Source organism: Loxodonta africana, chromosome 9, assembly GCF_030014295.1.
Source record: "Loxodonta africana isolate mLoxAfr1 chromosome 9, mLoxAfr1.hap2, whole genome shotgun sequence".
Classification (NCBI taxonomy): domain Eukaryota; kingdom Metazoa; phylum Chordata; class Mammalia; order Proboscidea; family Elephantidae; genus Loxodonta; species Loxodonta africana.
The window spans coordinates 72510685-72530994 of record NC_087350.1 but is presented as its reverse complement, the minus strand read 5'-3'; the positions used below and the strand labels follow the sequence as shown (position 1 = coordinate 72530994).

General features: G+C 38.1%; 1 pseudogene; it reads left to right on the top strand.

Annotated features, from left to right (window-relative positions):
- Window positions 1-1383: 1383 nt before the first annotated feature.
- LOC111749887 (olfactory receptor 13F1-like) lies at window positions 1384-18997 on the top strand (annotated as a pseudogene).
- The last annotated feature ends 1313 nt before the right edge of the window (window positions 18998-20310 follow it).

Sequence of the window (20310 nt, the reverse complement as noted above, 5' to 3'; positions counted from 1 at the left end):
GTACAATCACTGGACCTCCAAGCTTGTAATGCTCTATAAATTCACATGCCCAATTCCATCTGGACAGAGAACTATAAGCCAAGCAGGACCAGATTCATACATTCTTTTTGGAACTGGTGCTGAAAGGATAATTTCAAACATTTAAACCCATGCTACTTTTTAAAATGTGAAGTGTGCAAGTGTAATTGAAGTGCATTAATGACTTCCAGCATTGCTTTAACCTACGTTAATCAGAAATGTTCTCATTGTTTGCAGATGGACTTTGTAGAAATGGCTTTGCAAGGTTTGCTTACCCATTATAGCAGTTGGAAGCAGCGTAATTTATTTGCGTAGCATCCTTATGCAAACCATATCCATTTCCCAAATATTCCCCTGAATTAAATAAGGCAAAAGTGAAGATAGAATAAATTTTAAAAAATCATACCATACAAATATTATAGAAGGAATTAATGAAAACCAGCATGGCATTCAGCCAGGGGTAGGGGGAAGTGAGGGGGAGAATGAATATGTATATTATATTCAAGGGAAGGAAAAATAACTTCAGATGCTACTTGGGGGAAATGGAATGTTGAAAACAACAGGGAATAGTTGAAACTAGCATTATTATAAAGGGAGTAATGAACTATTTACCAAAAAAGAATAAACAGAATTCAGAGTTAAATGTGACTTCAGTGTTAGATAATGTAATAGTTAAATATAGAGCAGGATTTTCCTCTAAGAAATTATCACCAATGGCATCCAGCTAAGATGTAGTTATAGCACATTATGACAGGAAGAATTTTAATGAAGTAGGTTTTTGGTCCTCCTGTGATATATCCAACTTCATTTTAGAAGTGTAATCACAATAGTGAAATAAAAAAGGATAAACTGAACCTACTTGATAAATTCTGCCTAACATTTCTGAGTAAAGTCAAAATGGTCATGAATTCCTCAAAATAGTACCATACTTTCTGCTACTAAAATAATTAAGAGATTGAGTCTGTGTCTGGGTTTACTGGATCTTCTGGTCAACTGTGGGCTTGAGATGATCCTTTCTATACTAAACCCAGGTAAAAATGTTTTTTAAATGCTAAATACTGAAGAAGCTCTTGGCCTGATTGTGGAAATAGTCAAGTAAATAGCCTATTATAGTGCAATGTGATAACAGCTACAGCAGAGTTTCACACAAAGTTGTGGAGAACACACATGAGGAATTGCTAACCTGGTCTGGAAGGAGCCAAGGAGGCTGCACAGTTGAATGACACTTGTATTGGGTCTTAAATAATGACTAAGAATATAAGATTATCAAGGAGATTTTAAACCAAAGGGCTAGCATGCACAAAGACACAGAAGCATGAAGGCATAGTATGTCCAACCATCTCCAATATTTGGCAATGCTTGATCATGAGGGCAATTGAGAAGAGAGCAGGAGATAAAAAAGGAAGACATGTGGTGGGCAGATGTGAGGTGACCTTGCTGCAGGGACACAGGACAAGTTCTATGGGCCAGGTAAGAACCCAGGGTGGAGCAGACTGGGCTGTTGTTGTCGTTAGGTGCTTCAAGTCAGCCTTATGATCCTGTGACATTGTCACAATTGTTACTATGTTTAAGCACATTGTCACAGCCACTGTGTCAATCCATCTCATTGAAGGCCTCCCTCTTTTTCAGTGACCCTCTACTATACCAAGTATGATATCCTTCTTCAGCAATTTGTTCCTCCTGATGATTTGTCCAGGATAAGTCTCACCATCCTTGCTTCTAAGGAGCATCATGGCTGTACTTCCTCCAAGACTGATTTGTTCATTCTTCTGGCAGTCCATGGTATATTCAATATTTTTCTCCGAAACCACAATTCAAATGTATCAATTTTTCTTTAGTCTTTCATTTTCATTGTCCTGCTTTCCCCATGCATATGAGGTGATTTAAAATACCGTGGCTTAAATTAGGCACACCTTAGTTATTAAAATGACACCTTTACTTTTTCAGATTTTATAGAGGTCTTTTGGTGCAGATCTACCCAATACAATGCATCATTTGATTTCTTGACTACTGCTTCCAGGGCCACTGATCGTTAATCTAAGTAGAATGAAATCCACGACAACTTCAAATTTCTTGAGTATTGAGGGCAATTGAGAAAAGAATAGGGAATAAAAAGGAAGGCAGGTAGTGGCCAGATATGAGGTGATCTTGCTGCAGGGACATAGGACAAGTTCTAAGGGCCAGGCAAGAGCGCAGGGTAAAGTAAACTGGGCTGTTGTCATTGTTAGGTACTATTGAGTCAGCCTTATGAATAACAGAACAAAGGTGGCTGGACATACTATGGTAAACTAGAGAGCTCAGGTACTTTCCCAAAGGAGTCATTCCCTAACCAGCTCCAGCTGTATATTGCTTTATGTGAATGCAATATTTTACATAAAATATTTCAATGTTTTAATGTGGAAATAAATACAAACACTTGGAAATTAGGCTAGAGGCCTAATCAAACACTTCTCCAGACAAATTTCAACCAAATGGGTTGCCATGTTGTAACAGCTGCTCTAATGTATATAAGAAGAGTAAGTAAACTGAATTAATCCTAACCCATGTGGTTACAGTCTTCTAGATCTAGAAGCTGGTTTTGTAACTCTAGATTAATGTTATCAATACATTGTCTTGTAATTTATTTTAAAGTGAAGAAAATGTTTGAGGTATATGAGAGTTCTAATTAATCAATATAACTATATCTTTTTGAATTTTATCCTATAGGGCAAGGGTCCCACATTTATGTATACAATAGAATCTTGCAGATTGTTTGCTAAATACTTAGATTCCTGGTTAAACGTTTAGATTCCTAGAAATTACCCTCAAATCAATAAGATCAGAATGCCAGGACCCAGGAGTCTGTCTTTTTTCAGCAAACTCTCCAATTTTTCTGATACGGTAGTCTGATAACCATACATTGACAATCTCTTAAATAAAGAACGCTCAGTATGAACAAAAAAAAGTACATTTTTCCCACCAGTGACACTGAACATGACATCAATCAGAGGCTAATCAAAGTCCAAGAAGCTGGGATAATCAGACTTTAAAATTAGAGCCTGCTTAATGATGGGAGACCTAAATCTGATTCATTGAATCTCCTCCTTTAGACAAGAAGTCACTCACTGACAGAAAAACAGTAAGCATCAGGGAGTCAAGCACTCCAGGTTGTCAAACATTGTAACCTGCCTCCAGTTTACAAGTTACCACCTGAACCTCTAGCCTCTGTCCTTGTAATTATAAAAAAACTACTACACAGAATTTCTTATTATTCTACAAGCATATGCAATGCCACATGTCAATGTGTTTCTAGAATCTGTTTTCGTTACCTTCAAAGCCCTAATCCCTCTTCAATTCTTCACCCAGCAAACTCTCATCCATCCTTTAAGACCTGACCCAGGTGGTATCTCCTCATTGGTAAAGCTTTCCCCGCAAACCCAGATGATTCATTGCTTTCACCTCTGGTTCCCACAGCAATTTGTTCATATAATTGCAAGAGCACATTTCATTACAATTATATTTATTTTACTATCCCTCTCATTAGACTTTGAACTATTGAGACCCAGGGTCATATCATATTGATCTTTCATTTCTTAATCTGATCTGGCATAGATACTTGATGATTTGATGAGTAATGAGTGATTGAATAATGAATAATGAAGTTACCATATATCCTATAATGTATGTTAACATTCAGAAAATTAGAATCTTGTATATGTCGGTTTTAATTTTAATACTCTAATTCAAAATACTTTTGATGATGTTGTGGTGCTTCAAATTTGCCCTACTTCAGTCAGTTACTAGGATATATTCTCCATGCACAGAAGTGATTGGTAACAAAGTAGTTTTGATGAAGCTGAAAAAGTCTGATACAAATGATGTTTTGCACTAAGAATGTGTTGCTGATAAGGAAAACTGGACATTAAAGCTCACATAAGTTTAAGCTAATCAAGGCAAATTGTTTCCAAATGGACTATAACTAAAGTTAAACATCAGGATATAAATGACCAAGCCTGCTTTGTGTACACACGTTTGTATGTACTTGGTCAAGTATAAAATATAGCTTATTCTCTGGACCACTGTATTAGCAAGCTTTGCTAAATTAGGCTGTGGTATCAAACAACCCCCAAGTCCCAGTGGCTTTCAACAACAATTTCTTTCTTGTTCTTTTTACTTTTCAGTGGCTCTGAGTCAGCTACTGTTCTGGTCCAGATGTTTGCCCATTTTAGCACCCTAGATGAAGGAGCAGCCCTTATCTGGGACTTACTGATGAGATAAAGAGGGAAAATAGCAAGAGAACTGGCTAGAACACAAAATGGTTTCCAAAACTTCAACTGGTTCATGACGTACATCACACAAACCCACAGGTCACTGGCCAAAGTAAATCCAATGGCCAATACAATGTCAATGGGGTGAGAATGTATACCTACCTTACAGAAGGCACTGCAAGTTATATGGCAAAAGGCATGGACAATTTATCCTTTTACAAGAAGGGGAAATAATAACTTACAAGAATAATACACCTTGGAAAACTTTTTAAAAGACAGCTTTATACAACATCAAAGTATTATATAAATGTAAACACAAATTTCACACAATAATTGATGAGAAAATTCAGCCTAAAAGGTAAATCTAGTACCCCTTCACAGACACCTGATAATGGACTCAACTTTAAACGTATTTGTGAAAAGGCTGGTAAAGGGAGAGCCTTAGAGCAATTAAGCCGCAGACAATCAACCTAGTCAAACCATGGCTGAGTTAATTAATAGTTAAAAATCTTTCAGTTAGAGAATGAAGACAAACGAAGAACACCAAAGACACAAGGAAAATATTAGTCCAAGAGACAAAAGGGCCACATAAACCAGAGACTCTATCAGCCTGAGACCAGAAGAACTAGATGATGCCTGGCTACCACCAATGACCGCCTGACCGGGAACACACAACAGGAAGCACCTGAACGGAGCAGGAGAAAAATGTGGAACAGAACTCAAATTCATATAAAAAGACCAGACTTAATGGTCTGACTGGGACTGGAGGAACCCCTAAAGCCATGACCCCTGGACGCTATGTTAACCCAGAACTAAAACCATTCTCGATGACCACTCTTAAGATGCAGATTAGACTGGACTACAAAACATAAAATAATACTTGTGAAGAGTGTGCTTCTTAATTCAAGCAGATACATGAGACCAAATGTGTGGCTCCTGTCCAGAGGCAGGATGAGCAGGCAGGAAGGGATAGGAGCTGGGTGGACGGACACGGGAAAGGCCGAGTGTGCTGTCACATTGTAGGGACCGCAACTAGTGTCACATGACAATATGTGTATAAAATTTTGTATGAGAGATTAACTTGAGCTGTAAACTTTAACCTACAGTACAATAAAAAAAAGAAAAAAAATATTTTTAGTCAGACATCTATCAAGAAATTCTAAATAATTTGATTAGTAGATGCTACTTTCTGTATTCCATCGTCTTAATTGGTGAGATCTATCCGACTGTAATACCTAGGTTTTTTTTTTATCCCACTGTAATACCTAGGTTGTTTGCAATGTAGACGTTTTCCTTTCCAGAAAATTATTGTAATACTAAAGGATATGATCTCTACTAAAACTCATTTAATAAGTTAGAGAATAAACAGCACATGCCATAAAGAGCATGGATCTTGGAGTCACATGAGCCTAAGTTTACCTGTAAATATTCTACTGTGGGACTTTGAGCAAATTATTATCATGAGCTCTATTACTTTATCTGTAAAATGGAAATTATTTCACCAGGTGAAGAGTTAATTTGGTAATTCAATATCTGTGAGAGAACCCAGTATATTGGCTAACTCATGGTAATAACTCACAAATTTGTTACTGCTGTTGTTGCTATGCCCAACAGTTCCACTAGGAACAAGTTCTTTCCATGGAAAGCATGAAAGAGCTGACGCATGAAGACAGTGCATGTTAGTTGATTGAGCTTAGCTTTACAGAGAGGATCTTAGCGTGATAGGATGTTCAGTGGCAAAATGTATCTGGCAAACTAGAATAATTTATAAGGGGACCTTACCAGTTGTGTCACTAGGGGAAGCGCACGGGGTGCAGACCTTACTGGTTGACACTGCCAGCGGGGGTGACACCAAAATGATTGTCTATAAGATTTTTGTGCGGTGTTTCTTCTGAAATTTGTTATTTTATTTATTAAAAATATCCCTGTAGCTAGTTATAACAACAAAAATATTTCTCGCAAGCCCAGCTTACAAGTATCAATATACCCAAATGGCTAAAACTTTATGCTAATTTACTTTCTGAGCCTTCTAAAGGAGCCCTGGTGGAGAAGTGCTTAAGTATTTGGCTGTTAACCAAAAGGTCAGCAGTTCAAATCTGCCGGCCACTCCTTAGAAACCATATGGGGCAGTTCTACTCTATCCTATAAGGTCACTATGAGTCAGAATCAACTTGAAGCCAGTGGTTTTTTTTTTTTTTTTTTTTTTCGTTTTGAACGCACTCCAGTCAGAGCCGTCAAAATTACCCAGTTACAATGACACTTGTAATCACATGGTTTTGTCTGCACACGATACAAGTACCCACCGTTGTTTTCATTGCTGCTGGTGTTTTTATAATCACTGATTTTCTCAAATTTCTGGCGGTTTGGCTACAATATTGTGGCAATTAGTATATGTGAAACTATATCAATAACTTTTTGAGAATGAAGTTGTAATTAAAGGAAAAGAAGGTGAAACATCAAAAAAGGCTTCCGCTCAGTTACTAGTAATGTTGCAACTAAAAATGTAATTCAGTGTAGAAAGATTTTACCAAACAATGTTGCCATTAATATTCATATAACCTAAGAAATATTACATTTAAGCAATTTACAATTATATTTATCACATATTACTCTATGATTAAAATTAATAATAAACATTACTAAAGATTCCGTATGGTCTGATATGGGAGGAGGTCCATGTGGGGGGTGACACAAACCCTAGTGATACCACTGGACCTAACTTCGTCCACCCGTTTTTGAGTTGGTAGTTCTGTTTTAAATACGAAAAACCAGTTTCTAAGAAAATATTGATGTTTAAAGCCACATATTAATCAATAGATGGTCATGATTACATACAGCATGCTGGCTTTGAAAAGAACACAGTTATCAGAGAGGAAGGCAAGGAGTGGCCCACTCAAGTCTTCAGAGCCTCCCTCAGAGCCTGTTGAGTTCACACAGCCCAGAGTCTGGCCATTGCTTTTCAGTCCAGAAATTTGAGTTTGTCAGTCTCTTAGGGACTGATCCACAACAACCAGATTCTCAACAGATCAGTTGTAAAGCAGACACTAGCAGATTTACTAATTTACCATGGTAGAATAAACACTTCCAACAAACCCAGAATAATCTCTCCCTGGCATTTAGGTATTTTGAATGTGCCATCAGAAATTTGCTCAATAACAAAGAATGAGTGTAAAGGAATAGGATGTTCTTGAGGAATGTTTCAAGAAAGCTATAGAAAAGCCAATGGTCTGTCCATGTTCCCCACTCCTACATACTTTTCTAGTGATCAGATCTGCTGTTTGCTGGATAAAGTTTGACTCCACACAGGGGTGCCTCAGAAGACCTGGCAGTCTATGTCTGAAAAATCTACCACTGAAAACCTTATGGAGCACAGTTCTACTCTGATGCCGTGATTCAGAATTGACTTGACAGCAGCTGGTATTTTAGATAATATTAAAAATGCACTGTCACATTTTGCTAGACTCAAGCAGATAAGACCATTCTTTTGTTAACAGGAACCATTATACTGAATAAGTGACAGTGTTCTCTTGTTATAGCCTAATCACTTTAGTACGGCTTGAACGTTGTCCATAACTCAGTTATTTATCTCTGTACTGGTTTGTAAACTCCATGGTTATGTAGGCATAAGGCTAAGTTCCTCAGTATCATGTGCTGAGTCCTTGGAGATTCCCTCACAGATGGCTTTATCTCCAAGCATTGAAGCCACTTTATTATGGCTCCTAGAGATCCTATGGGGCAGTTCTACTTTAACCTACAGGATCACTATGAGTCTGAACTAACTGAATGGCAGTGGGTTTTTTTTTTTTTGCTTTTTGTTTTTTGGTTTATAGAAATGGTAGCATCTATACTCATTGGTCCCAACAGGACACTGCGAAAGAACTAACAACTTTGACTGTTTGTCACATGACTCCATAAAGAATGCTGCGGTGATTTCTCAAGGATACTTGGGGTTATGGGTAGTCTTCTCTTCACCTTTGCTAGATGATTTACAGAAATATTTAAATGTGTTTCAGCAAGTTAAAAATGTCAGTATGTATCAAAACACTTAAATTATAATAACAGTCTATGACCTTAGCACAAACATGAAGTCAACATCAAAAGACCTCTTGCTATAATTAAAGTCCTCCATGAATTGAGTCTCTTTGAAATGACTTTTTACCAAGTCCTTAAACAAGTTAACTACTTCACATATTTCCTTATTGAAATATTCATGGCATAAATTTTCCTGGGTTAAAAGAATTTTAAAGTCTAGAAATTACTTGATCTTTCTCACAGTGGAAAGGATTTGGTCTCTAATAAAAGCTTAATAAAAGAAACTTCTTGCCTCTATTAGTAGAGACTGACATATGATGTAATCCTGTGTCAGTGATGATTTTTAAAAATTGTTATTTTAAAACAATGAATAAAGTTTAGAAAAGGCAGGTGCATTGTAAATTTGAATAAAACAATATTCATTACATAGTACAGCTTTAAACTTGTCTTCATGGTATAAAGTTTTGATTATCAAAGAATCTTATTGCTTTTGATTTTAGACTACTTCTCAGACATTTCTTCAATTTCAAGTCAATGAATTGTTACTGCACACTGGCTAAGTACAAGTAAACAACCATGTGATAGCCAGAGGCTCTATGTGAGTTAAGAATAAGGTAGGATCACAGGAAATTTAAGCTTATTGCATCATGATATAATATTTTTCTCATTTATTGATTTACAGATTCACAAATTAGATTTTATTCAATTTTATTTTGAAGTCTCCTACTTAATTACATTTGTCAATTTCTAAATTAATTCTTATTAATAATAATAAAGTTCATAATAAAAACACCCAGAATAGCAGTCTTCCTGTGGCCTAACTGCAAATCATAATTTTTAAATAAATTATTGGTCCTTTAGGCAGATGTTCTTGACAGGGTCCCTAGTTCTCCAACTATTGACTTAACTATTTTCAGTCCATTCACTCCTATAGTCAGTGAACAAGTACTTACAGAGCACCAATAAAGTGCTGAATGCTGGGAACACAGTGGTGAGTAAAAACAAGTGAGATGCATCTTCAGTCTGCATGCCTCCTTGAAGGCTTGGACTATATCTTACATTATTATGTGAGCCTCCATTTTTAGCTATATCCTGCTACAAGAGTTCCTGTTGCTATTTTAGGAATAATCAGTTTGCCTGACAGTTCTCCCCTCAGCTCTTCAGGTGTGTTTCTTACATCAGTGGATCTCACACTCACTCCATTGGCAGAGCACCTGAGAAACACGGTGTTCTCTGCATAAGTGTAGTAAATCTGGCATACAGATTAGGAAGAGTTTTTTTTTTCTGCAGAAATAGGATTCAATTAAAGGAATAAATTACATAATCAAGAATACATTGTTTCATATGTTCAAAGCTATGGAAAGAAGAAAAAAATGAGAGTTTTGCAAATGAAGCCAGTGAAAGAAGAGTTAAGTATTTAAGTAATTTATCTGAGAATGCTGATGAATTGGAGAATTAATGAGCACATTAAGGTTAATAGAGGACATTCAGGGGTTGTCCTTCATTGGGGAAGAGGACACTAATCATGGTGACAATAATACTCAGCAAATATGCTCAAAGATATATATTCAAGAGTTTTTTCTCCAGTTGTTCTCCCCATCCACATTGTCTGTCCCGGGGATGTGGCCAGCCGAACGGTCAATGAGGTTTGAGAGAAGAGGCAATGGCAGGTGTACGCGAATTGGCCAAAAACTGGCATGGGATCCCCATCAGCCACGTGCAGGGTGTCTGACACTTGTCTTATTTTCTGGCACCAATCTCAGTAGATACTCAGGTTGTGCTTCATGCTGCTGTAGTGCGCACGTGTGTAACCAGGTTCCTGAATGAGCTCACCTCCGCAGAATGATTCTCCTGAAGACAGAAAGTGGGCCTCATCCAGCTCAGAGCTCTCTGCTGAAAACTGGGCCTTCACGTAGAAAGTATTCTTTGAAAGTTTGTTGCATGTATGAAGGAACAAAACATCTTTTCTAACCATATATGATATAAATAAAGCATCTTGTGAAGGCAAATTTAATTCAACCCCAAAAATCTAGGTACCACTGTTGACTTTTGCTCTTGCTAAGACAAAAGTACTTGCTAAACTTTCTGAACATTCCTTCTAGTGATCAATTTAGCTGTATACAAAACCAAGACTAAACCCACTGCCACCAAATAGATCCCAACTCATAGCTTCACCTTGTATGACAAATAGAACATAGAATGATATTACAAACAGCATCTTACCTTGCATACAAGGTAAGCAACTAGTGTCCTTCAAGACTCAAAAAAAAAAAAATGAGGTCCATTTACCAAGAGGTCTTAGAGTATCCGTTACAGGAATCTTGGACAATCATCATTTAATGAGGCTCCATATTGTCATTATTTTTTGTATAAAACTTGATGTATGAGTGCTATTTGGTCACTTATAAACTTCCCCATTCTACCTTTTCCTACTTTTATGTCCGCCTATTTTCTACTGGAAACCCTGGTGGTGTAGTGGTTAAGTGCTACAGCTGCTAACCCAAGGGTCGGCAGTTCAAATCCGCCAGGCACTCCTTGGAAACTCTATGGGGCAGTTCTACTCTGTCCTATAGGGTCACTATGAATCGGAATCGACTCGATGGCACTGGGTTTGGTTTTTTTTTTTTTGGTATTTTCCATTGATTCAATATTTGCCAATCATATACCAGAACTCAAACATGATTGTTAAAAAAAAAGGAAGAAAATAAAACTTTCTCATTGCTTCTAAACATGAAGATCCAATGATACATTTTTTACATTTCCATATAGAGGCCATGTCGGCCATTTCATGAAATTTAACAACCTCTATCCCCCAAGCAGAAACCAACTGGGGGACATTTACAATCCTCTCTTGGGAAACCCTGGTGGCTTAGTGGTTAAGTGCTATGGCTGCTAACCAAGAGGTCAGCAGTTTGAATTTGCCAGGCCCTCCTTGGAAACTCTATAGGGCAGTTCTACTCTGTCCTACAGGGTCACTGAGAGTTGGAATCAATTTAACTGCAGTAGGTTTGGTTTTCGGGTTTGTTCTCTTGGCAAACAGTCTTAAGGTCTTTGAAGTCATTCACGGGAAACAATAGCGTCTGTCTTATAAAGGCCGGCCACCTTCACAGTCTCACTCACACAGAAACCATACTACCAGATGACCTTGAGTTCTGCCTTGACTGCAGTTTAAGTAGTACCATTGAAACCAGTACTGCCAACCACAAGCAAGATTAGTAGAGCCACAGGTGCCCCTCACAGAGCTTTTCTACCACTTACCCTAAGAAATGGAGAGGCAAGGGAGCTAGTTACTGATACACTAACGTATGAGTGATTGATAAATTCAAGGGCAGAGATGCAGACTTCTACTTACTTACATTCCCCACAGCTTCCAACTCAATGCTGAGCACAGGATTACTTTATATTTAATCTTTGAAATAAAACACTACTCAAGCTGTCCTCAAGTTTATTTTTGTTTTAAAGTCTTTTGAATCCAAACCTTTTTTTTTTTTTTACTATTTGAAAATATCAGTAACAATACGAAAAACAAACCAGTGAATTTCTGTTCTTTTTTCCTAAGAAAGCGTTTCAGGAGCGTTCAATGAAAGACAAACTAGTCTTTGTCTCCATCTAGTGGCATTACGGCCTTATAACATTAAAAACAAAACAAAACAAAAAACCCAGTTGCTGTGGAGTCGACTCCTGCCATGGCGACTCCATGTGTTCTAGAGCAGAGCTGTTCCATAAGGTTTTCTTGGCTGTAATCTTTATGAAAGCAGATCACCGCAGCACTGCTGGGTGGCTTAAAAACGCCAACCTTTGGTAGTCGAGTACAAACAATTTGTGTCACCCAGGGACCTTATAGTTTTAACTATTCCATTGAATTAAAAAAAAAAATATTAACCTTTAAATGGAAACTCTAGTGGTGTAGTGGCTAAGTGCTACGGCTGCTAACCAAAGGGTCAACAGTTCGAATCTGCCAGGCGCTCCTTGGAAACTCTATGGGGCAGTTCTACTCTGTCCTATAGGGTCACTATGAGTCGGAATAGACTCGACTGCACTGAGTTTGGTTTGAGGTTTTTATAGCTTAAATTAAAATTGTTAATAATCCTTCGAATGGAATAGTTGAAACTACACTCAGAAAATGAAGGAGTGTAAAGTTCACAATAGAGCTGCATCCCGATTTATAACAAGGTAGGCCAGCATAGCCTTTCCTTGCCTGTCATCTTGTGCCAATTTGCAAGAGCGTGATCCTTTGGAATGAACTATTTATTCATTTGACAAATCACTGTTCAACCACTACCATATTTTATGCACTGTAACAATAATAAAAAGCTGATTAAGACACCTTATCCACAAAATAGGCAATCACGTGATATAGGCAGGTCAGGCCTAAAGTGTCTATTTATTTACTCTGACCTTGCTATTAGTGGCATCACTAGGGTTTGTGTACTCCAGCGCGGTAACTCTTGGTGTCACTCCTCATGGATCTCCTCTGCACCAGACCATACGTAATCCCTAGTAATTTTTTTGTACTGGTGTTACTTATAAATCACTCCTTCTTTTAATTACTACTTCATTCTCAAAGTTGTTGATACAGGTTCACAAATACTAATACCACAATATTATAGCTAAAACACCAGAAGGTCTGACTAAATCAGTGCCTATAAAAACACCGGCAGCAACGAAAACAGCCCGTGCTTACAGCTTCGTGCTTGCAGCATGATTCAAGGCATCCTTGTAATTGGGTAATTACAGTGCACTCTGACTGAAGCACATTAGAAAGTTCAAAAAGTAAATTAGCATAGAGTTTTAGCCTTGTAGGTGTATTGATACCTGTAAGCTGGGCTTAGAAAAAGAAAATGTTTTTGTTGTTTAACTGTTGTTGTTGTTAGGCGCCATCGGGTCGGTTCCTACTCACAGTGACCCTACACACAACAGAACGAAACTGCCCAGTCTTACGCCATCCGAGCCCATTGCTGCAGCCACTGTGTCAATCCATCTCATTGAGGGTCTTCCTCTTTTTTTTGATTACCCACTACTTAACAAAGCATGGTGTCCTCCAGAGACTGGTCCCTCCTGATAACATGTCCAAAGTCTGTGAGATGAAGTCTCGCCATCCTGGCTTCTACTGAGCATTCTGGCTGTACTTCTTCTAAGATTTGTTTGTTCTTCTGGCAGTCCATGGTATGTTCAATATTATTCACGGACGCCACAATTCAAAGGCATCAATTCTTCTTCAGTCTTCCTTACACATTGTCCAGCTTTCACATGCATAGGACGCGACTGGAAACATCGTGGCTTGGATCAGGCTCACTTTAATCCTCAAAGTGACATTTTTGTTTTTTAATACTTTAAAAAGGGCTTTTGCAGCAGATTTGCCCAATTCAACGCATCTATTGATTTCTTGACTACTGCTTCCATGTGGTTGATTGTGGATCCAAGTAAAGTGAAATCCATGAAAACTTCAATATTGTCTCCATTTGTCATGGTGTTGCTTATTGGTTCAGTTGTGAGGATTTCTATTTTATGTTGAGGTGTAATCCATACTGAAGGCTGTAGTCTGATCTTCATCAGTAAGTGCTTCAAGTACTCTTTACTTTCAATAAGCAAGGTTGTCATCTGCATATGGAAGGTTGTTAATGAGTCTTCCTCCACTCCTGATGTTCTTCTTCATACCGTCCAGCATCTCGGATTATTTGCTCCGCATACAGATTGAATAAGTATGGTGAAAGGATACAACCCTGATGCACACCTTTCCTGACTTCAAACCACGAAGTATCCTCTTGTTCTATTCAAACAACTGCCTCTTGGTCTGTGTACACATTCCTCACGAGCACAATTAAGTGTTCTGGAATTCCCATTCTTACCAGTGTTATCTATAATTTGTTATGATCCACCAGTCGAATGCTTTTGCAAACAGTAGGGCACAGGTAAACATCTTTCTGGTGTCCTCTGCTTTAGCCAGGATCCATCTAACATCAGCAAGGATATCCCTTGTTCTACACCCTCTTCTGAATTCAGCTTGAATTTCTGGCAGTTCTTTGTCAATGCACTGCCGCAACCGCTTTTGAATGATCTTCAGCAAAATTTTACTTGTGTATGAGATTAATGATACTTAGATAATTTCCACATTCTGTTGGATCACCTTTCTTTGGAATGGGCACAAATATGGGGTTCTTTCAGTTAGTTAGCCAGGTAACTGTTTTCCAAATTTCTTGGCATAGATGAGTGAGCACCTCTAGTGCTGCATCCCTTTGTTGAAGCATGTCAATTGGTATATTCTGTCAATTCTTGGAGATTTTTTTTTTCAGTGCAGCTTGGATTTCTTCCTTCAGTACAGTCAGTTCTTGATCATATGCTACCTCCTGAAATGGCTGAACGTCGATCAATTCTTTTTGGTACAGTACTTGGTGTATTCCTACCATCTTCTTTTGATGCTTCCTTCATCATTCAAATATTGCCCATAGAATCCTTCAATATTGCAACTCAAGGCTTGTATTTTTTCTTCAATTCTTTCATCTTGAGGAATGCAGAGCGTGTTCTTCCCTTTTGGTTTTCCATCTCCAGGTCTTTGTACATGTCATTAAAACACCTGTCCTCTCAAGCTGCCCTTTGAAATCTCCTGTGCAGCTCTTTTGCTTCATCATTTTTTCCTTTCACTTTAGCTACTCTTCATTCACAAGCAACTTTCAGAGTCTTCTGAGATCCATTTTTGTCTTTTCTTTCTTTCTGGTCTTTTTAACAACCTCTTGCTTTCTTCATGTATGATGTCCTTGATGGCATGCCACAACTCATCCAGTCATCCATCATTAGTGTTCAGTGCATCAAATCTAATCTTGTAATGGTCTTTAAATTCAGGTGGGGGATAACCCTAAGTTCAGGTGGGAGATAAATAACTACAGGGATGTTTTTATTAAAAAATAATAAATTTTTACTTAAACAATATACAAAAATTTTGTACATTTTGGTGTCACCTTCTCTATGTAATGATGTAGCTTTCCTCCATTTTGTGATATAATGTAATAACCTCCATGATGTGATCAGACAACCAGTTGTAAGGGGAGTTTCTTCAGAGGTGTGGCTGCATCCAATATATACGGACATTCTGGCAAAGCTCACTGGCTTTTGCTTGTTCTGTGTCTAGCACCTGGCTCATCATCATCTAACCTCCAGTTCTTAGAAGTTTAGTCAGTGGCCTACCATATTGCCTTCTGATCTTGGGATTCATCGGCCCCTGCAGCCTGTGAGCCAGTGGCCTGCTATCTGACCTGCCGATCCTGGGTTTGTCAGCCCCTGCAGCTACATGAGTCAGGAGAAGCCTCCAGCCTGACGCTTAACCCACAGACTTTGGACTTGCTACTCTCTACAACAGCATGAGCTATTTCCTTGATCTTTCTCTCTAAATATATACATATATACATGTTTGTGTGTGTGCGTATATGTAACACTGGTTTTGCTTCTCTATAGAACCTAGCCTAAGACATGTGGGTAGTCCTAAAGTAGTGTATTTTTCTGATCTTTCCCCCCAGGCACAATCAGGTCCACTTAAGCCATTCATTTCAGGTCTTGCAAGTCTTGGTCTACAGAAACTGAACATGCTTATCTACCAGGTGAGTTGGGAAGGGTGTTGGATAAAGAAATCCTGGTGGAAGGGGGCTCTACAGCCAGATGTCAGTCAGTCTCTTTTTCCTCTTTTGCCTCAAAAATTTGTGCTATAGTTGCAGCAAATCTTATCTAAATGAGGAAAGAAAACCAAGGGCATTGGCAGAGTCAAACAAGGATAGAAACAATGAAAAGGAAGAATAAAGACAGTAGGAGGGAAAGAAGAGGAGTCAAGAATTAAGTAAAAAGCCATAAAAGGGAGAAAGCTCTAATATTTACTAAGCACCTACTATACATCAGGTACAGTGTTAGTTGCCTTACATAAAATCTCTATTCCTTACAACAACCCTGATAAGGTAATATTGATATCACCCTTCTATAAATGAGTAAACTAAAACTAAATGAGGATCATCAACTTGTTGCACTAGATGAAAAAAACTGAAGCGGGGAAGTGGAAAATGTTTTCAGCATTAAAGTCCTAGCATTTCCTATACATCAAGTTTTCCTCTAGTTAAGTGAGTCATATGCATCATCCCAAGGTCTTGAAAGCTATACCCCTGGGAGAACAGAGTTAATAAAAGATCCCAAGACTTCATTCCAACTGCAATATAATAGTGAGAGGGTATTTCTGGTTGTGCTTTCAAAAATCTTGGCAGAAATTCAAATTTACAACCTTCTCTGAGAATGAGGACATATTTGATAACTGACATAAATAATTCAGCAAAGCCCATGATTAAAAACTGTTACTTAAAAAAAATGCTATCCAATCACAATTGTACAGTGGTGAAATTGACAGCAAGTTTTCCACATACCACCACAGTCTTTCACTTGGAAAACAAGCACACTGTGAACAAGGATTATAAAGTACCACTCAAATAAACAGAGCCTATGACAGATTTCTGAAGGGCCAAGATGCCTTTATATGGTGTAGCTAACTTCCTAAAAGGGGTTCTACTTTTCATGAAGAACATCTGCTCTCATCAGTCTTCTCTTGAGCTATAATAATCAATAGAAGAGTTCCTTAAGCTCTCTTTTCCCATCTTTGGTGGGCTACACATCAAGTACATCTTGATGTCATACAAATAATAAAATCCTCCTTCAACCTGAAGGAGAAACTGCCCATAATTTTATACAGATTGACCAGCTTGACTGATTCTTATATTGCAGCCAGGAACAAAGTTCCCCTTCCCAAAGATAGTGTAGACGGGAGTATATTTATTTCTTGTTTAAATAACACTAAAATACAACAGGCCATCTCCTGACTATAATTGGATCTGTGGGATATTGTCCCTGGAGTTTCAGAATTTGTAATCCTGCATAAATAGATTTCTAACTTTGTTACATGAATTGGAAAGTTTTCAGAAGAAACAAAGAACTTAAATTGCCTTCTAGTGCCAATGACTGGTCCTTTGGAGGATATTTCTGGAGCGCAAACATTAGGGAAAGTCTATTGATATGAAAGAAACTCTGCCATGTGTCCCTTACTGTGGGAATATCTGTTACCATTTTCCTGGGTTTCAGTGGGAAACTGCAGGCTATGTCTAAATGCTCAAGGTCTTCATCAGTAAATTAATCTGTGACTGCAGAAGTCTATACCTTCATTTACTGATTGAATCTCCCATATTATTTTGGACAGATCTCTAGGAGTATCAGAAGAAACCAGGAACTTAGAAAGCAGAACAGTTCCTGTGTAAGAAGACTTCCCAAACCAGGGGAAGATATCATACCAATGGTCAGGAGGTAAATAGGTGACATAGCCACAGATCAGTTACAAATATGGTTTTAGAAAAGAGAAAGAAAGCATAAGATTGTTTCTTCCCTCTTTCTGAAATAAACCCTACCCTCGCCCCAACACTGCCAAAAGACTGTCTTGAAACAAAAAGAACATTTTGAGGACTTTTTAATCTGTTGACTTCCTGCTTGAAATTTTCCTTCTTAATGACAAATCCTTCAAACATATATTACTGATACCGTCACCAAGCACAACCACAAGTTCATATGAAAAAGAAAACAGCAAATACGGAGGGGGATCTCTGTTTTGCATGTAATGTTAGTCTTCCTATGCATAGATGCAGATTAACATGACTTAACAAAATGTCCCAGGCAAATTAGACATCTGTAACAGGTTTTTCTTCCTGGGATTTACCCACTACCCCAAAGCTAAGATCATCATATTTGTGCTGTCCCTGTTGATATACCTGATCACCTTGCCGGGCAATATTATTCTGATCTCCGTCAGCATCCTGGATTCCCACTTACACAGCCCCATGTATTTTTTCCTCAGCAGCCTCTCCTTTCTGGACATCTGGTACACCTCTTCTGCTCTCACTCCAGTGGTGGCAAGATTTGTTACAGGGAAAAACAGCACCTCATTCTCGGGATGTACTGCTCAGGTATACTTTTCCCTTGTCGTGGGCTCCACCAAGTGTGTGCTCCTGTCCATGATGGCGTATGACCGGTATGTAGCCATCTGCAACCCCCTGAGATATCCCATCATCATGAACAGGAGGGTTTTTGCACACATTGCAGCAGTTCCTGGGTGATGGGCTGCCTCATCGCCCTGGTGGAAACAATGTCTGTGCTGCAGTTGTCTCTCTGTGGTAATAACATCATCAATCTTTTCACTTCTGAAATTCTGGCTGCCTTGAAACTGGTTTGTGTGGACACTCCATGGCATGGTTAATCATGTTAATGATTAGCATACTTCTCCTTCCCATGCCAATGCTTCTCATTTGGAGCTCATATGCCTTCATCCTCTCCAACACTCTGAGAATCAGCTCAGTGGATGAATGAAGCAAAGCCTTTTCAACATGTGCAGCCCACCTGACTGTGGTAGTTTTGTTTTATGGGACAGCTCTCTCCACATACCTGAAGACCTCAGCTGTAGATTCAAAGGAAACCGACAAATTTGTGGTTTGGTTTTTTTTTTTATATGCTGGATTAACCCCCATGTTGAATACTATCGTCTATAGTCTATGGAACAAGAGGTAAAAGGGGCTGCAAGAAAACTGCTCATTAGAAATCCTTTTGGTACTATCTTAGTTTCCATACTCAAGTAATATTGGAACAAGCACACTCATCTGGATAATTTCCAACATTATCTAGAAACCTATATAATAGTTGATATAAACCAAAACCCTGGAGAAACCCTCATTTGTGACAGGAGCTCACCATTGAGTTCTATATCTTGATTTGCCTTGTAAATAAAACTGTTAATATCAATGAATCATGTAGGTAGCCAAAATTATGTTTCTAGAAATGTATTTATAATTTTTAATATTAATATAACATTAAAATTAGACACTTGCTTATTGTTACATATTTGACTTGCTGTATCTTCTCAGTATCCAGCTCTGGCATCACTATGATAATAACTAAGGTAGAAAGAGTGCAAAATGTTGAATCTAGTAGATTTTGAAGTAATTTTCACTTAAGTGATTTGCAAACATCTCTGAATTTAAGGAGAAATAGGAGGTATTTTTAAGATTAAGTGTGGATATAATTTGTTATAAAAGTTTACCATAATTCTTAAAACCAAGACACTATCAATCTTAGAACTCTTTCTATTCTCTGAGATGTCAAAATGTGAAAAAAAATAAAGTTTTAGAGTGGATGGTTTGGGTTTTGGGATGTTTATTTAGGAGATGAGTGAATATCTCTGTGTGTATAAAGATATCATCGCAAGGGTTTGCACAATTTTAGTTGTGCGTATGAAATGGGGTAGAGGTACAGCAATTAGGGATCTTGAAGTATCTGTGGGTATGAGTTCAAAACACTCTTATGTTATATTCTCATGTTATTCAAGTGTTTCAGTGACTTCGTCAACACACACCCTATGCTACTAGTTTTATTAGAATAGGCTCCATCGACAAATTAAGGCTGAGGGAGAAAAGATGTCAATCCCTATCCTGAAGAGATGGTACTGCAAGAAAAATTATGTATTAATGTAGACTCATATTGGGGAAATATTCATAAATATTGCATAGATTAAAATGCCAAAAATTTTACAGATTGATGAGCTTTTTTTGTGCGTGTGTCTTTTTCATTCTCACTAGAGTTGGGGAATAATACAAAGCCTATGCATATGCATCACTTCCTCTTTACCATAGAGGCATCTGTGGGTTTATGTGGGTAATGGATTCATCCTCTGGGGAATGTGCCTCTTGCCTGAGCCTTAGGTTCAGGGAAGGTGAGATAATGTACATAACTTACATAGGGGTTCCCAGCCTGAGCAAGAGAGAGCTTTCAAGGAATGGTTCTGTTGACAGTGAATGGATTGAGGAATCATGTATGAGGAAAGAATTCAGTGAATAGAAACTGTGCTGGCATTCTTAATCTAAGTGCCCTTAGAATACATGAGAAAACTTTTTTCTCCTCAGATACTAGATGCCAATTTCATTAATTCAAAATCTCTCCAAAGGCAAGCACT